The 16,072-nt window shown below is 42.9% G+C and overlaps 1 protein-coding gene across 7 annotated transcripts in view; it reads right to left on the reverse strand.

Moving 5' to 3' along the window:
* Positions 1-16,072, reverse strand: part of LOC142760285 (excitatory amino acid transporter 1-like) — a 134,763-nt gene that overhangs the window by 57,021 nt on the left and 61,670 nt on the right. The window lies entirely within an intron of this gene.

Consider the following 16,072-nt stretch of genomic DNA (forward strand, 5'->3'; position numbering starts at 1 on the left):
ATCCCGTTCCCACGCCGTCCGGCAGCAATGGAGACCTGCTCTCTTCTGCGCAGGTCTCCTGGGGTTCAACGCTTCCCTGTCAATCATCGCCTTTCAACGACGGAAAGCATCATGCCGCTTCACTCGTAGAATGGCCGGCAGTGGTGGATTAAGTAGACCATAGGCCCTGGGCTGTTCCACAAACTTGGACCCCCCTTCCCCACCGCCGCCCTGCCGTTTCTATAATGAACACCACCTTTCTGTGTGAGCATTGACAAATGGTTGTTACGATTCCCCTTATCAAAGGGTAGTGTCTCTACATACTGACAGTCTCCAACCATCGCTGACAGTATCACACTGTGTAGGGACACATCCTCCTGATAATGTGAATGGTAACACGCATTTGTCTATTAGCTCTGGGTACACAGAGATATGTAGAATACAAGGATTACCTGCAACAGACATGTCAGGAGAGGAGATCCCCTATAGATCCAGTGACGTTATGGCGACTTCTCATGATGAGACATCATTGCCCATCACTTCTGCAGCCATTTCCAGCCCCTATAGAAACACACAAATTTAGACACCAAGGCCCAGGACCATACATTAAAAAGGGATGGTGCGGGCACAGACCGGTTTTTATACTGATGATGTGCCCGGACAACCCCTTTTACTCAGACTAATAAATTTGGACCACAGACTAGATCATAGAATACATACAGACCCGAAACCTTCTAAACTATTGCAGTCCCCAGACCAGACCCCCATAAACAAATACAGACCCCAGAACAAGCACCCTGAATAAATACAGACCTCAGAACGGACCCCTAAATACAGGCCCCAGACCTGACCTACACTAATAATGACCCCAGCCCGGACTCCCTTAAAACAGACCTCAGACCAGACCCCCTAAATACCCCAAAACTAATACAGACCCCATAAACTAATACAGACCCCATACCACACCCCTAAATACAGACCCCAAGACCAGACCCCTAAATACAGACACCAGACCAGACCCCTACACTAATAATGACCAAAAGACCTGACTCCCTTAAGTAATACAGACCCCAGACCAGACCCCCTATTCTAATACAGACCCTAGAACAGGCCCTCTAAGTAGACCCTATAAACTAATACAGACCTCAAACTAAAACAGACCCCCTAAATACCGACCCCAGACCACTTAAACTAACACAGACCCCTAAATATACAGACCCTAAACCCCTTAAACTGATACAGAACCCAGACCCCCTAAATACAGACCCCACACCATATCCCATAAATACAGGGCCCCTAAATACAGACCCATTTAACAAATCAATCCCCTTATACTTACATAGTCAGTCTTCTCTGTGGAGTTTTGCTGCTGCTGCTCGAGGTCCTGCGAAGGTCATGTGACCTTATGTCTAAAGGTCCTTTTGCAGGACATACACAAAGCAGTTTCGTCGCAGCTTTTGCGGCAAAAGCGAGAAAACTACAATGTACTTTGGGCGGCCATGATAATGTAATGATGGGGGTAGGGAAACAGACAAGTGAGCCCTAATCTACCCGCCACTCAGTCCCTGCCTACTTGCAACGACCCGCCCTAGGCGACGGGGTACAACTGGGCGACGGTCCCTACGCTCAGTAAGTGCACGACAGACAGACAAGGGTACACAAAGCAAAGGGAAATGGGGCAGTTGCCCACGGCAACACCGTGAGCAACAAGAGTGGTGAACGAGCCGAGTCAAACCAGGAGTGTACGAGGTACCAAAACGCAGAGCAGGAGAGTAGTGAACAAGCCGAGTTAAACCAGGAGTGTACGAGGTACCAAACGCAGAGCAGTGGAGTAGTCAGTAAGCCAGGGTCAGTATGAAGCAGGGTCAAATAGTTCAGAAGCTGCAGCAGGGCCAGGAAACCTAACGAGAAGAATCACAAGCAAGGAGGAACAGGAAAGGCAGGTATAAATAGACAGAGGGAGGGAGCTAGCTCCGTCTGGCCAGGCTGTGATAGGCTCTCCCACTCCTAAGCCTGCCATCCTGAGTGGTGGAAGATGGAGTCAGTCTCACAGACATAGAAGCAGGTGCAGACTGATTACCTATGGGCGTATACACAGAAGCTGTGCCTGGCAGATCCTTTACAGATAATATGATAATCCGCCTTTGATGGCCAGGCACGGAACGAACCCGGCCATTCATTGGTTCTAATTGTACCCGTGTCCTATAGACGCAAGTACAATTATAGTGCAGGAAGGGATGGCGCTTGCGCCTCCCTCTAAGTTGCGCCCGGGGCACATGCCCCGCCTGCATCCCCTAGCTACGCCCCTGCAGTATGTAGGTAGTTCAATGTATTTGTATAGCGATAAGCGTTGCAGGCCTTCAAGTCCCCTAGTGGGACAAAAACAATAAAGTAAAATTGTGTGTAAAAAAAAAAGAAGTTAATAAAAATTTATAAAAAATAAATAAAATTGTTTTACGTTAAAAAACCCGAAAATGCTTTTTTCCCATGTCATTTATTATTGGAAAAAAAAGAAAAAAAAAAAAAAAAAAAGGGAAAACTATACATAATTGGTATTAATATAAAAATATCACATAGTTTGTCCTGCATGGTGAATGCCGGAAGAAAAAAAATATGAAAAAAATTGTCAGAATCCCTGTTTTTAGGTCAGCTCTCCCAAAATAATTGAATAGAAAGTGATCAAAAAGTCACATTTACCTCAAAATAGTACCAATAAAAATGACAGCCAGTCTCGCAATAAACAAGCCATGACACAGCTTAAAAAAAAGTTATGGCTCTTAGAATGTGGAGACACAGAAAACAAATGATTTAAAAAAAATAAAAATAAAAAAAAGTGATTTTATTGTGCAAAAGCTGCAATACATAAAAAAAAAACAATGTAAATTTGGTATCACCATAATCGTATTGAAATTGGTAGAGTAGACCTCCAATTTATATTATAAGTTGTTAAATTTATCCCTCCATGCTCTGGTGTACACCACCTATTAAATCATGAAAAATGTAGGTATAGGGAGAGAGGAGGAAAGGTAGAGCATGGTGGACAATGTCGCCTTCAATTTTTTATTGATACCGACTAGTGTAGTAGGAGAAGGATTATACTGTGCAATGTCCCCTTTATTGCCACATTGTGTGGTGTTTTGATTAAATTATTGCACAGTGTGATTACAGCTTTAAACAAATTCCACTGGGTAGGGAGCTTGTTGGCCCTACTACTCAGGTGGAAATAAACGAGGTGGTGCTGCAAGGGTTATTTTTGTATCTGTAAGATACCTTGCATATGCACACTACAGGAGGTTGTGTTCAAACTCTATGAGCAACTGCCTGATCATTGACTACCTTTTAAGCGTTGCCGCTCCAAACTTTTGGTGAGTAGCAGCGCAAAAGGATTACAATTTTTGTGTCAATGAACAGTTAATTAGTCTTCAGATTGTGTTGTATTTGTTCTGTTACCAGCGTTGCTGTTCCATTCCTGGCTCAAGCAGCAGCTCGGCCAGCAACGCGGACAGAAAGCAATCTATCTCAGTGAGCAGCTAGCTGGTCACCGAGTGCGTTTTGTGTTCTCAGCGTTGCCGCTGCGTTTCTTAATTATGCGGCAATGCAGAGAGACACACTGCCTGTTGTGTTTTATTTAGTGTTCTCAGCGTTGCCGCTGCGATACACAATTCGGCGGCAATACAGAGACAGCAGTTGTAAGCATTGCTGTCTGTTTCAGAGTATTGGCCAATACTCTGAAACAGCCAGCAATCCTTACAACTGCACGAACCAGTAGTTTTCACTGCTAACAGGCAGGCTGTCTGTTTGCCTAAACACAGCGTACGCTGCTGTCTCTGTATTGCCGCCGAATTGTGTATCGCAGCGGCAACGCTGAGAACACTAAATAAAACACAACAGGCAGTTTGTCTCTCTGCATTGCCGCATAATTAAGAACCGCAGCGGCAACGCTGAGAACACAAAACGCACTCGGTGACCAGCTAGCTGCTAACTGAGATAGATTGCTTTCTGTCCGCGTTGCTGGCCGAGCTGCTGCTTGAGCCAGGAATGGAACAGCAACGCTGGTAACAGAACAAATACAACACAATCTGAAGACTAATTAACTGTTCATTGACACAAAATTTTTTTAATCCTTTTGCGCTGCTACTCACCAAAAGTTTGGAGCGGCAACGCTTAAAAGGTAGTCAATGATCAGGCAGTTGCTCATAGAGTTTGAACACAACCTCCTGTAGTGTGCATATGCAAGGTATCTTACAGATACAAAAATAACCCTTGCAGCACCACCTCGTTTATTTCCACCTGAGTAGTAGGGCCAACAAGCTCCCTACCCAGTGGAATTTGTTTAAAGCTGTAATCACACTGTGCAATAATTTAATCAAAACACCACACAATGTGGCAATAAAGGGGACATTGCACAGTATAATCCTTCTCCTACTACACTAGTCGGTATCAATAAAAAATTGAAGGCGACATTGTCCACCATGCTCTACCTTTGCTCCTCTCTCCCTATACCTACATTTTTCATAATCGTATTGACACACAGAATAAAGTTAACATGTAATTTGTGGCGCATGGTGAATGCCAGAAAAAAAAACATGAAAAACAATCCTAGAATTGCTGTTTTTTGGTAATTTCCTCTTCCAAAAAATGAAATGAAAAGTGATCAAAAAGTCACATGTGTCGCAAAATGGTACCAATAAAATAAACTGCTTATCCCACAAAAAACAAGCCCTCATACAGCTCTATCACTCGGAAAAATGCAAAAGTTATGGATCTAGTAAGGAGTGGAGGAAAAAACAGCCTGATGTGCAGCCAGAGGGAAACATTCCTTCCTGTAGTAAAACATACAAAAATTATATAAATTTGGTATCATCGTAATCGTACTGACCCACTGAATAAAGTTAACCTGTCGTTTATACTGCACGGTGAACACCGTAAAGAAGCTTTTATAAAAAAAACAAATGCCAAAAATCACAGATTTTTGTTCCCTAGCCGCCTAAAATGATTGAAAAAAAACCATCATGATGTGCAGGCCAGAGGAGAACATTCCTTCGGTTTCAAGATGTGGTTTCAAGGCCCTAGTATTTGGGTACCAGGAAGAGGAGAGCCATAGCACATCCGCTGATAGCGAGGGCGCCCGTATAATATCAGGGTAACACTTTCCCTGCAAAGTGTCCCAAACTACAAAGGAGGAAAAGTCACAAAAAGGTGCAGAGTGTTCCAAAAGAGGGATAAGAAAGGACACCATTTATTAGTGAGACACTGGCCTGTACACAATGGATTACTTAAAAGCGTAGCACACATCTATGAATAATTTTATTATTTACTAAATACCAGTAAAATCCATGCTCCAAAAGCAAAGTGGCGCTCCCTCCCTCCTAAGCCCTACACTGTGCCAAAACAGCAGTTTTACGTCCACATGTATGGCATTGCCATTCCAGGGAGAACCTGCTTAACAATTTATGGGGTAAGATTATCCAGTGGCACAAGTTGGGCACAAAGCAGGCATTATCCAGAGGCAGACTTGGGGGTCTTTGTTAGGCCCCTGGCTTGCCATAGAAACCACCGGTACCCTGCGATTTATCGCAGGATGTCGGTGGGGTGAGAGAGGGAGCTCCCTCACTCTCTCCAAAACCACTCAGATGCGGTGCTTGCTATTCAGCGCCGCATCTGAGGGGTTAAACGGGTGAGATAGATACGGATATCGATATCGCCCATTCGAGCAGGTATGCTCCCAGCCCTCAGCTACCTCTGGTAGGGAGATTTCACTGCTCCCGGCGCTGTTTATTTATTCTGATGCAGCGCCGTAAAAAGGCTACTGCATCAGAATAAAGACCGTTCGTGGCCACCGTAAAAACACCTATGGGCGTTCACTAACGGGTTAAAGGGAGTTTGTCAACACAAATTTCCATATGAAAGTACCAACATAGTCACATAGGCTTAGCTGAACAAAATGTAAGGGTGTTTTTCTTTTTTCTAAACTTGGCTCCATTGCAGCGCTATGAACGATATTCTGCTTATGCAAACGAGCTGTTTGGAGCAACGAGGGCATCACCATTGCTCCAAACAGCTCTACTTCCCCGCCCTCTCTCCCTCCCTTACACCTTTGATTGACAGGGCTAGGCAGCATTAATGAAGTTATCACGCCTGGCCCCTGTCTTATCGGAAACGCGCTTCTCATTGTAATCGGCGCATGCACAGTACCGAACTACAGTTTTCATGATCAAACAAGTTGTACTGTGCATGCGCCTCCCCTATTCTCCAAGTCGGCCTCTTCCGGGTGTACGGTGACCTAATCGGAGCATGCGCAGTGCATCCTATTGGATAGTGAAAACTGTAGTCTGGTACTGCCCCTTACCCAATTACAATGAGAAACGCGTTCCTGATAGGACAAGGCCAGGCGTGATAACTTCATTAATGCTGCCTGGCACTGTCAATACAAAGGAAATGTAATAATCTATAGTGCACTTTAATCCTAAACATAGATTAATATTTTAATGTAAAGACAATACTGTACATGCTCTATTTGCAGTTTAATACATGAATAGTAATCTGTGGTCTGTACTATACTGTATATGAAGCCTGGCATAGATTATAATGCCCTCCAAGTCATATACACAGGGTATATGAATAGTGAATCACATAGACAAAGTAAAATGGACCTTTTACAATATCTCCTTCAGTCATACATTATGAAGTCAAAAAGCTTGCCCTATTCTAATGATGCCAGTGGTCACAACATTTTCACTGTTTGTAGGAAGAGCTCTGAATTATTAAGCAGCAGTCACTGCAGGCGGGTGAGAAGAAGAAAAACATGCTCCACACTAGTTTATAAAGAATTCTCTCATTCCACCCCCTGCAAGGAAAGCAGCTACATTCAGTGATTGTGTATCAATAACTGGATTGCCTGTCTAACTATTGTACCTGCAATGTTAAATATGATAGCTATATATTTATTATGTGTATACAGTTAAAGAGGCTCTGTCACCAGATTTTGCAGCCCCTATCTGCTATTGCAGCAGATAGGCGCTGCAATGTAGATTACAGTAACGTTTTTATTTTTAAAAAACGAGCATTTTTGGCCAAGTTATGACCATTTTTGTAATTATGCAAATGAGGCTTGCAAAAGTCCAAGTGGGTGTGTTTAAAAGTAAAAGTCCAAGTGGGCGTGTATTAGGTGCGTACATCGGGGCGTTTTTATTACTTTTACTAGCTGGGCGCTGTGAAGAGAAGTAACATCCTCTTCTCTTCAGAACTCCCAGCTTGTGACAGTGCAGATCTGTGACGTCACTCACAGGTCCTGCATCGTGACGGCCACATCGGCAGCAGAGGCTACAGTTGATTCTGCAGCAGCATCAGCGTTTGCAGGTAAGATCGACTTACCTGCAAACGCTGATGCTGCTGCAGAATCAACTGTAGCCTCTGGTGCCGATGTGGCCGTCACGATGCAGGACCTGTGAGTGACGTCACAGATCTGCACTGTCACAAGCTGGGCGTTCTGAAGAGAAGAGGATGTTACTTCTCTTCAGAGCGCCCAGCTAGTGAAAGTATTAAAAACGCCCCGATGTACGCACATAATACACACCCACTTGGACTTTTACTTTTAAACACACCCACTTGGACTTTTGCAAGCCTCATTTGCATAACTACAAAAATGGTCATAACTTGGCCAAAAATGCTCGTTTTTTTAAAATAAAAACGTTACTGTAATCTACATTGCAGCGCCGATCTGCTGCAATAGCAGATAGGGGTTGCAAAATCTGGTGACAGAGCCTCTTTAAAGAGGCTCTGTCACCAGATTTTGCAACCCCTATCTGCTATTGCAGCAGATCGGCGCTGCAATGTAGATTACAGTAACGTTTTTATTTTTAAAAAAACGAGCATTTTTGGCCAAGTTATGACCTTTTTCGTATTTATGCAAATGAGGTTTGCAAAAGTACAACTGGGCGTGTTGAAAAGTAAAAGTACAACTGGGCGTGTATTATGTGCGTACATCGGGGCGTGTTTACTACTTTTACTAGCTGGGCGTTGTGTATAGAAGTATCATCCACTTCTCTTCACAACGCCCAGCTTCTGGCAGTGCAGACACAGCCGTGTTCTCCAGAGATCACGCTGTGACGTCACTCACAGGTCCTGCATCGTGTCGGCACCAGAGGCTACAGATGATTCTGCAGCAGCATCGGCGTTTGCAGGTAAGTCGATGTAGCTACTTACCTGCAAATGCTGATGCTGCTGCAGAATCAACTGTAGCCTCTGGTGCCGACACGATGCAGGACCTGTGAGTGACGTCACAGTGCTGCACTGCCAGAAGCTGGGCGTTCTGAAGAGAAGTGGATGATACTTCTCATCAGAACGCCCAGCTAGTAAAAGTATTAAAAACGCCCCGATGTACGCACATAATACACGCCCAGTTGTACTTTTACTTTTCAACACGCCCAGTTGTACTTTGCAAGCCTCATTTGCATAAATACGAAAATGGTCATAACTTGGCCAAAAATGCTCGTTTTTTAAAAATAAAAACGTTACTGTAATCTACATTGCAGCGCCGATCTGCTGCAATAGCAGATAGGGGCTGCAAAATCTGGTGACAGAGCCTCTTTAAACCTCTTTGAGACAAGCACCCAAAAGTGCAATAAAAAATGGTCTGCAGTGAGGGGGCAGTCAAAGAATATAGGAGAACTGAAAATCTGTTTAAAAAAAAAATCTAGTCTAGATATCGGTTGTCTTCTCAAAGAGCTGGTCTTTTGGAGAAGTTTTACTGTGTTATGTGTATAAAAGTACATGATCCAATTTTTGTATCATTGCAGATACGTGTTAAAAAATTTGTTGACAAACTTCAATCAGTTGCAGACTTAAAAAAACCAAAACAAAACTAAAATGTTATTCCTTTATTACTAAACTTAACCAGGCCAGCGATGCACTATCAGCCCCAAATTCCTAATATACAGTACTGTGCAAAAGTTTTATGCAGTTGTGGAAAAATGCAGCACAGTAAGAATGCATTAAAAAAACAAACAAACAAACAAACAACAAAGTGTTAATGTTTTATTTTATCAATTAACAAAATACAAAGTGAATAAACAGAAATCTAAATCATTTCAATATTTGGTGCGACCACCCTTTGCTTTCAAACCCGCATCAATTATTCTAGGTACACTTGCAGTTTTTGTAAGAACTCAGCAGGAAGGTTGTTTCAAATCTTGGAGAACTGACCACAGATCTTCTGCGAGCCATATCATCACTTCCAGGGCTCCTTGTTCTTCTATACGCTGAAGATAGTTCTTAATGACATTGGCTGTATGTTTGGGGTCGTTGTGCTGCTGCAGAATAATTTTGGAGCCAATCAGACACCTCCCTGATAGTTTTGCATGATGGATAAGTATCGGCCTGTATTTCACAGCATTGAGGACACCATTAACCCTGACCAAATCCCTGACTCAATTGGTTGAAATACAGCTCCAAACTTGCAAGGAATCTCGACCAAGCTTAACAGTTTCCTGCAGACACTCATTATTGTACTGCTCTTCAGCCCTTCGGCAAACAAACTGCCTTCTGTTACTGCCAAATATTTCAAATTTTGACTCATCAGTCCAGAGCACCTACTGCCATTTTTATGCACCCCAATTACTATGTTTTTTTGTGCATAGTGGAGTCGCTTGGCCCTGTTTCCACGTCAAAATGTATGGCTTTTTGGCCACAATTCTTCCATGAAGACCACTTCTGGCATGACTTTTCCGAACAATAGATGGGTGTACCTGTATCTTACTGGTTGCTGCCAGTTCTGAGCAGATGGCACTGCTGGACATCTTCCAATTTTGAAGGAAAGTAAGCATGATGTGTCTTCGATCTGCTGCACTAAGTTTCCTTGGCTGTCCACTGCGTCTACGGTCCTCAACGTTGCCCGTTTCTTTGTGCTGCTTAAAAAGGGCTTGAACAGCACATCTTCAAACCCCAGTCTGCTTTGAAATTTTTTCCTGGGAGAGACCTTGCTGATGTATTATTACTACCTTGTATCTTGTTCCAGTGCTCAGTCTTGCCATGGTGGACCTGTGACATGAAACGGTCTTCCACTACCTCACCTTTGTAGCAGAGTTTGGCTGTTCCTCACCCAGTTTTAAGTCTACTACACAGCTGTTTCTGTTGCAGTTAATGACTGTGTTTCAACCTACATATGAAAAGAATGATGATTATCACCTGTTAGGTATAATTGGTTAATCATACACCTGACTAAAATCCTACAACATCCATGACTTTGTGCAAATGTACCTAGAAGAATTGATGCTGTTTTGAAGGCAATGGGTGGTCACGCCGAATATTAATTTGAATTAGCTTTCTCTTTTATTTACTTTGTACTTTGTTTTTTTATCTTTTAACAAACGATTAACATTTCTATTTTTTTAAAAGCATTCTTACTTTGCACCATATTTCCACAACGGTCTAAAACTTTTGCACAGTACTGTACATATACACAGGATAGGTAAAGAATCTTTGATCTGTGGGGTTCCAAGGTTCCCTATGTAAATAGAGCAGTACAAGCGCTATCTCGTGCATTTCCATAGAAAGTGAATGGAATGGGTCCAAGAATGCCCAGTTCTGCTCCATTCACATAGGGGATCCCTGTTCTCGGGATTGGTGAGGATGCAAGGGGTCGGACCCCAACCGATCAGATATTTATCTCCCATCATGTAAATCGGTGATAAATAATCATCATTATGAGAAAACCACTTTAACCCCTTCCCGACATGCGCCGTACATGTACGGCGCTGTCGGGAGGTGCTTCCCGCAAAGCGCCGTACATGTACGGCGCAGTGATTGTGCGGGCTCAGAAGCAGAGCCGGCACTATCACTGCGGGGGGACAGCTGTATTATACAGCTGGCACCCTCCTGTAACTGCCAGGACCGGAGCTACTCTCCGATCCGGCAGATTAACCCCTCAGATGCTGCGCTCAATAGAGCGCAGCATCTGATAGGTTTTCACCCGACTGGCAACCCAGTGATGCAATCGCTGGGTTGCTGTGGCAATCGGACGCCAGAAAATGGCGTCCGAGTCTGCCTTGTACGGGAGCCGATGAGGACCCGCCTTCGGCGTGTCCTCATAGGCTTGCTGTCAGTGAATAACTGACAGCACTAATACACTGCACTTCGTATGTAGTGCAGTGTATTAGAGTAGCGATCGGGGCATCCGGCCCTCATGTCCCCTAGTGGGACAAGTCAGAAAAGTAAAAAAAAGTTAATAAAAATGTGGTAAAACAATAAAAACACACATTTCAAATAAAAATAAAGCTAAACTGACTTTTTTCCCATAGTAAGTCTTTTATTATGGGAAAAACCGTAAAAATTAAAAAAAACTATACATAATTGGTATCGCCGCGTCCGTAACGACCCAAACTACAAAACTATTATGTAATTTATCCCGCACGGTGAACGCCGTAAAAAAAAACCATGAAAAACAACGCCAGAATCTTTGTTTTTAGGTCACATCTCCTTCCAAAAAATGCTATAAAAAGTGATCAAAAAGTCACATTTACTCCAAAATAGTACTAATAAAAACAACAATCCGTCCCGCAAAAAATAATCCCTGACACCGCTTTGTGCACGCAAAAATAAAAAAGTTATGGGTCTTAGAATATGTCGACACTGAAAACAAATGATTTTATAAAACAAGTGATTTTATTGTGCAAAAGCCGCAATACATAAGAAAAACTATATAAATTTGGTATCGCCGTAATCGTATCGACCCGCAGAATAAAGCTAACATGTAATTTAGGGCGCACTGTGGATGCCGATAAAAAAAACAATAAAAAACGATTCCAGAATTGCTTGTTTTTGGTCATTTCCTTTACCAAAGAATGAAATAAAAAGTGTTCAAAAAGTCGTATGTGTTCTAAAATGGTACCAATAAAATCTACAGCCCGTCTCGCAAAAAACGAGCCCGCACACCGCTCAATCAACTAAAAATAAAAAAGTTACGGCACTAGTAATGCAGTGATGAAAAACATCTCAATGCGCAGGCCGGAGGGGAACATTCCTTCAGTTTCAGGGCGCTAGTATTTAGGAACTAGGAAGGGAAGTAGCACATCCGCTGGAAGCGAGGGTGCCCGTATTATACCAGCGCAAAACTTTCCCAGTAATATTTCCCAAACTACGAAGGAGAAAAAGTCCCCAAAAGGTGCAGAGTGCTACAAAAGGGGATAAGAAAGAAAACCGTTTATCAGTGTGACACCGGCCTGCGCATAACGGATCGCTTCACAGCGTAACACACATGTATGGATAATTGTATTATTTACCCCATTATTATACCCTCTTATTATGCCCTGATGTACTCCGCACAGATTACATATACCCCTGATGTACTCCGCACAGATTACATATACCCCTGATATACTCCGCACAGATTACATATGCCCTGATGTACTCCGCACAGATTACATATGCCCTGATGTACTCCGCACAGATTACATATGCCACCACATTATAAACGGAAATACCAGCAAAACCCCAAACAGAACTACCAAGCAAAATCCATGCTCAAAATGGCGGTCTATTCCTTCTTAGCCCTACAGCGTGCCCAAACAGCAATTTATGGCCACAAGTAAGGCATTACCATACCCGGGAGAACCCGCTTAACAATTTATGGGGTAAGATTCTCCAGGGGCACAACATATTGTGCGGTGAATAGGCAGATCAGTGGAAAAATTGCAATTTTTACTTTGCACAATCCACTGCGTATTCATTTCTGAAAAACACCTGTGGAGTCTAAATTCTCACTACATCCCTTGATAAATGCCTTTAGGGGTGTAGTTTCTAAAACGGTGTCACTTTTGTTTGGTACATGAGGGGTTTTGCAAATGCAACATGGCGTCCGCAAACCATTCCAGAAAAATCTACGCTCCAAAAGATAAATACCGCTCCTTTTCTTCTGAATGCTCCCATATATGTAAACAGCTGATTATAACCACATATGGGGTGTTACCGTACTCGGGAGAAATTACTTTACAAATGTTGGGGTGCTTTTTCTTCTCTATTCCTTGTAAAAATGAAAAATGTTGATCTAAAACTACATCTTGTTGGAAAAAAAAATTATTTTTCATTTTCATAGCTTAATTCTAATTAATTCAGCAAAAAACCTTTGCGATCAAAATTTTCACTATACCCCTAGATGATTCCTCAGGGGGTGCAGTTTCCCAAATGGAGTCACTTTTGGGGTGTTTCCACTGTATTAGTACTACAGGGGCTCAGCAAATATGACATGGCCTCCGCAAACCATTCCTGCTAAATTTGAGCTCCAAGAGCCAAATGGCGCTCTTTCCATTCTAAGCCCTGCCGTGTGTCCAAACAACCGTTTATAACCACATGTGGGGTATTGTTTTACTCGGGAGAAATTGCTCTACAAATGTTGTGGTGCTTTTTCTACTTTAGTTCTTTTGGAAATGAAAAAAAAATTAGCTAAACCTACATTTTATTTGAAAAAATTTAGATTTTCATTTTCATGGCCTAGTTCCAAAAATTTTTGCAAAAAAACTGGCCGGTCAAAATGCTTGCTACACCCCTAGATAAATTCCTCGAGGGGTGTAGTTTCCCAAATCGGGTCACTTTTGGGGGGTTTCCACTGTTTTAGTTCCACAAGACCTGTTCAAAGCTGACATGGTGCCTAAAATATATTCTAATAAAAAGGAGACCCAAAATCCACCAGGTGCTCCTTTGCTTCTGAGGCCGGTGCTTCAGTCCAGTAGCACACTAGAGCCACATGTGGGATATTTCCTAAAACTGCAGAACCTGGGCAATAAATATTGAGTTGCATTTCTTGGGTAAAACATTCTGTGGTACAAAAAAAATGGATTCAAAATGAATTTCTGGAAAAAAAAAATGAACTTTGTAAATTTCACCTCTACATTGCCTTAATTCCTGCGCAATGTCTAAAGGGTTAAGAAACTTTCTAAATGCTGTTTTGAATACTTTGAGGGGTGCAGTTTTTAAAATGGGGTGATTTATTGGGGGTTTCTAATATACAAGGCCCTCAAAGCCACTTCACAACTGAACTGGCCCCTGTAAAAATAGCATTTTGAAATTTTCTTGAAAATGTGAGAAATTGCTGCTAAAGTTCTAAGCCTTGTAACGTCCTAGAAAAATAAAATTATGTTTAAAAAACGATGCCAATCTAAAGTAGACATATGGGGGATGTTAGTTAGCAACATTTTTGTGTGGTATAACTGCCTGTCTTACAAGCAGATACATTTAAATTGAGAAAAATGCACATTTTTGCAATTTTTCGCAAAATTTTGGTGTTTTTCACAATTAAATACTGAATGTATCGGGCAAATTTTGGCAGTAACATAAAGTCCAATGTGTCACGAGAAAACAATCTCAGAATCACTTGGATAGGTAAAAGCATTCCGGAGTTATTACCATATAAAGTGAAACATGTCAGATTTGAAAAATGAGGCTCTGTCAGGAAGGTCAAAAGTGGCCAAAGCGGGAAGGGGTTAAGAACGCCGTGCACACTTTGAAACATGTAAACGGTACTCTTCTTGTTTTTAGTATGTATACTTAAGATCTCTCTTAATGGATAATTTTTAAAAATTTAGCAGATTTTACCTCAAGTGCTGGCTGAACAATCCAATATTGTATGTACAATTAACAATTGGGGGACTAGCTGTTGCCAACTTCTGCTTACTATATCTCATTCCCCTGAGATTCGAAGGCTAGGGCTACACCTAGACTTTATCACTCACTACAAAATATTGCTCTGAAATTGCTGTCCGTTGAAATCCATTGAGTAGCTTGAAAAACTCTTCAAAATTACTTGTCAAGCGAGTCGCTTGCTATTTCTTTTTTTAAATCGCTACATGCTTAGATTTCCGATTTTAAAAAGTAATAGGTACTTTTTTCTTTTAGTGAGCAATATCAAGATCCCTCGGAAATCTCTAGAAAATTACTAAGTTGGGTATATTAAGGAGGAGGATCTACGCCTCAGTGTATCTTGGTGAAAGGGAGGCTTTCGTACGCTGAGGCGTGCGACCTCCCCCCCGCTCATCACTCCCAGGGCTGAGATCCCCACTATGTAGGGCCCCTTCCCTGGGAGGTACCCTTTGGGTTTTGGGCTTAAGGCTGGGTTCACACGACCATGTTACGTCCGTAATGTACGGAACGTATTTCGGCCGGAAGACCCGGACCCGGACCGCTGCAGGACAGTTGTCCTGCAGCGAGGCAGGGACTCCTAGCATCGTACATCACTATGATGCTAGGAGCCCGGCCCCCTGCAGTGTGTTCGGTCCGGGTCTTCCGGCCGAAATACGTTCCGTACATTACAGACGTAACATGGTCGTGTGAACCCAGCCTTAGGTGTGAATGGAAGTTTTTTGCTTTATTAGGCTGGGTTCACACGAGCATGTTACGTCCGCAAAGGACGGAACGTATTTTGACCGCAAGTCCCGGACCGAACACACTGCAGGGAGCCGGGCTCCTAGCATCATAGTTATGTACGATGCTAGGAGTCCCTGCCTCTCCGTGTAACTACTGTCCCGTACTAAAAACATGATTACAGTACGGGACACTTGTTCTGCAGCGAGGCAGGGACTCCTAGTATTGTACATAACTATGATGCTAGGAGCCCGGCTCCCTGCAGTGTGTTCGGTCCGGGACTTGTGGCCGAAATACGTTCCGTCCTTTACGGACGTAACATGCTCGTGTGAACCCAGCCTTAATGGTTGATATTTCCAGCAACCAACCTTATGTTCATTCCAGTCATCCCTTAGTTTATTCACTAGATGGAGCCTGCGAGTCAAAACTAACCATATACACATCAGAGGGAGTCGTTACATTAGTTGGCCATCTCCAAGATGGCGCCCACTGTTTCAATTGCCCTCTTATTTATGTATTTATTTGCTTTAGGTATGGTATGCTCATTTCCCTTTTCCTCATCCCCCGTGTTTTCTTTTACTTGTCGAACTGTTTACCTATACATTAGAGAACTGGGGAGCTGGACGAATGCGCGCTGCATGCGTTCCACTTCCCCTTCCATCTACCACACGCGCAGAGTGGTATAGAGACGCCGTCAACCTGTCAAACCTGTGTGTTCAAGGGGTAGAGAGTCTCCACTGGG

This window comes from Rhinoderma darwinii, chromosome 1, assembly GCF_050947455.1.
Source record: "Rhinoderma darwinii isolate aRhiDar2 chromosome 1, aRhiDar2.hap1, whole genome shotgun sequence".
Classification (NCBI taxonomy): domain Eukaryota; kingdom Metazoa; phylum Chordata; class Amphibia; order Anura; family Rhinodermatidae; genus Rhinoderma; species Rhinoderma darwinii.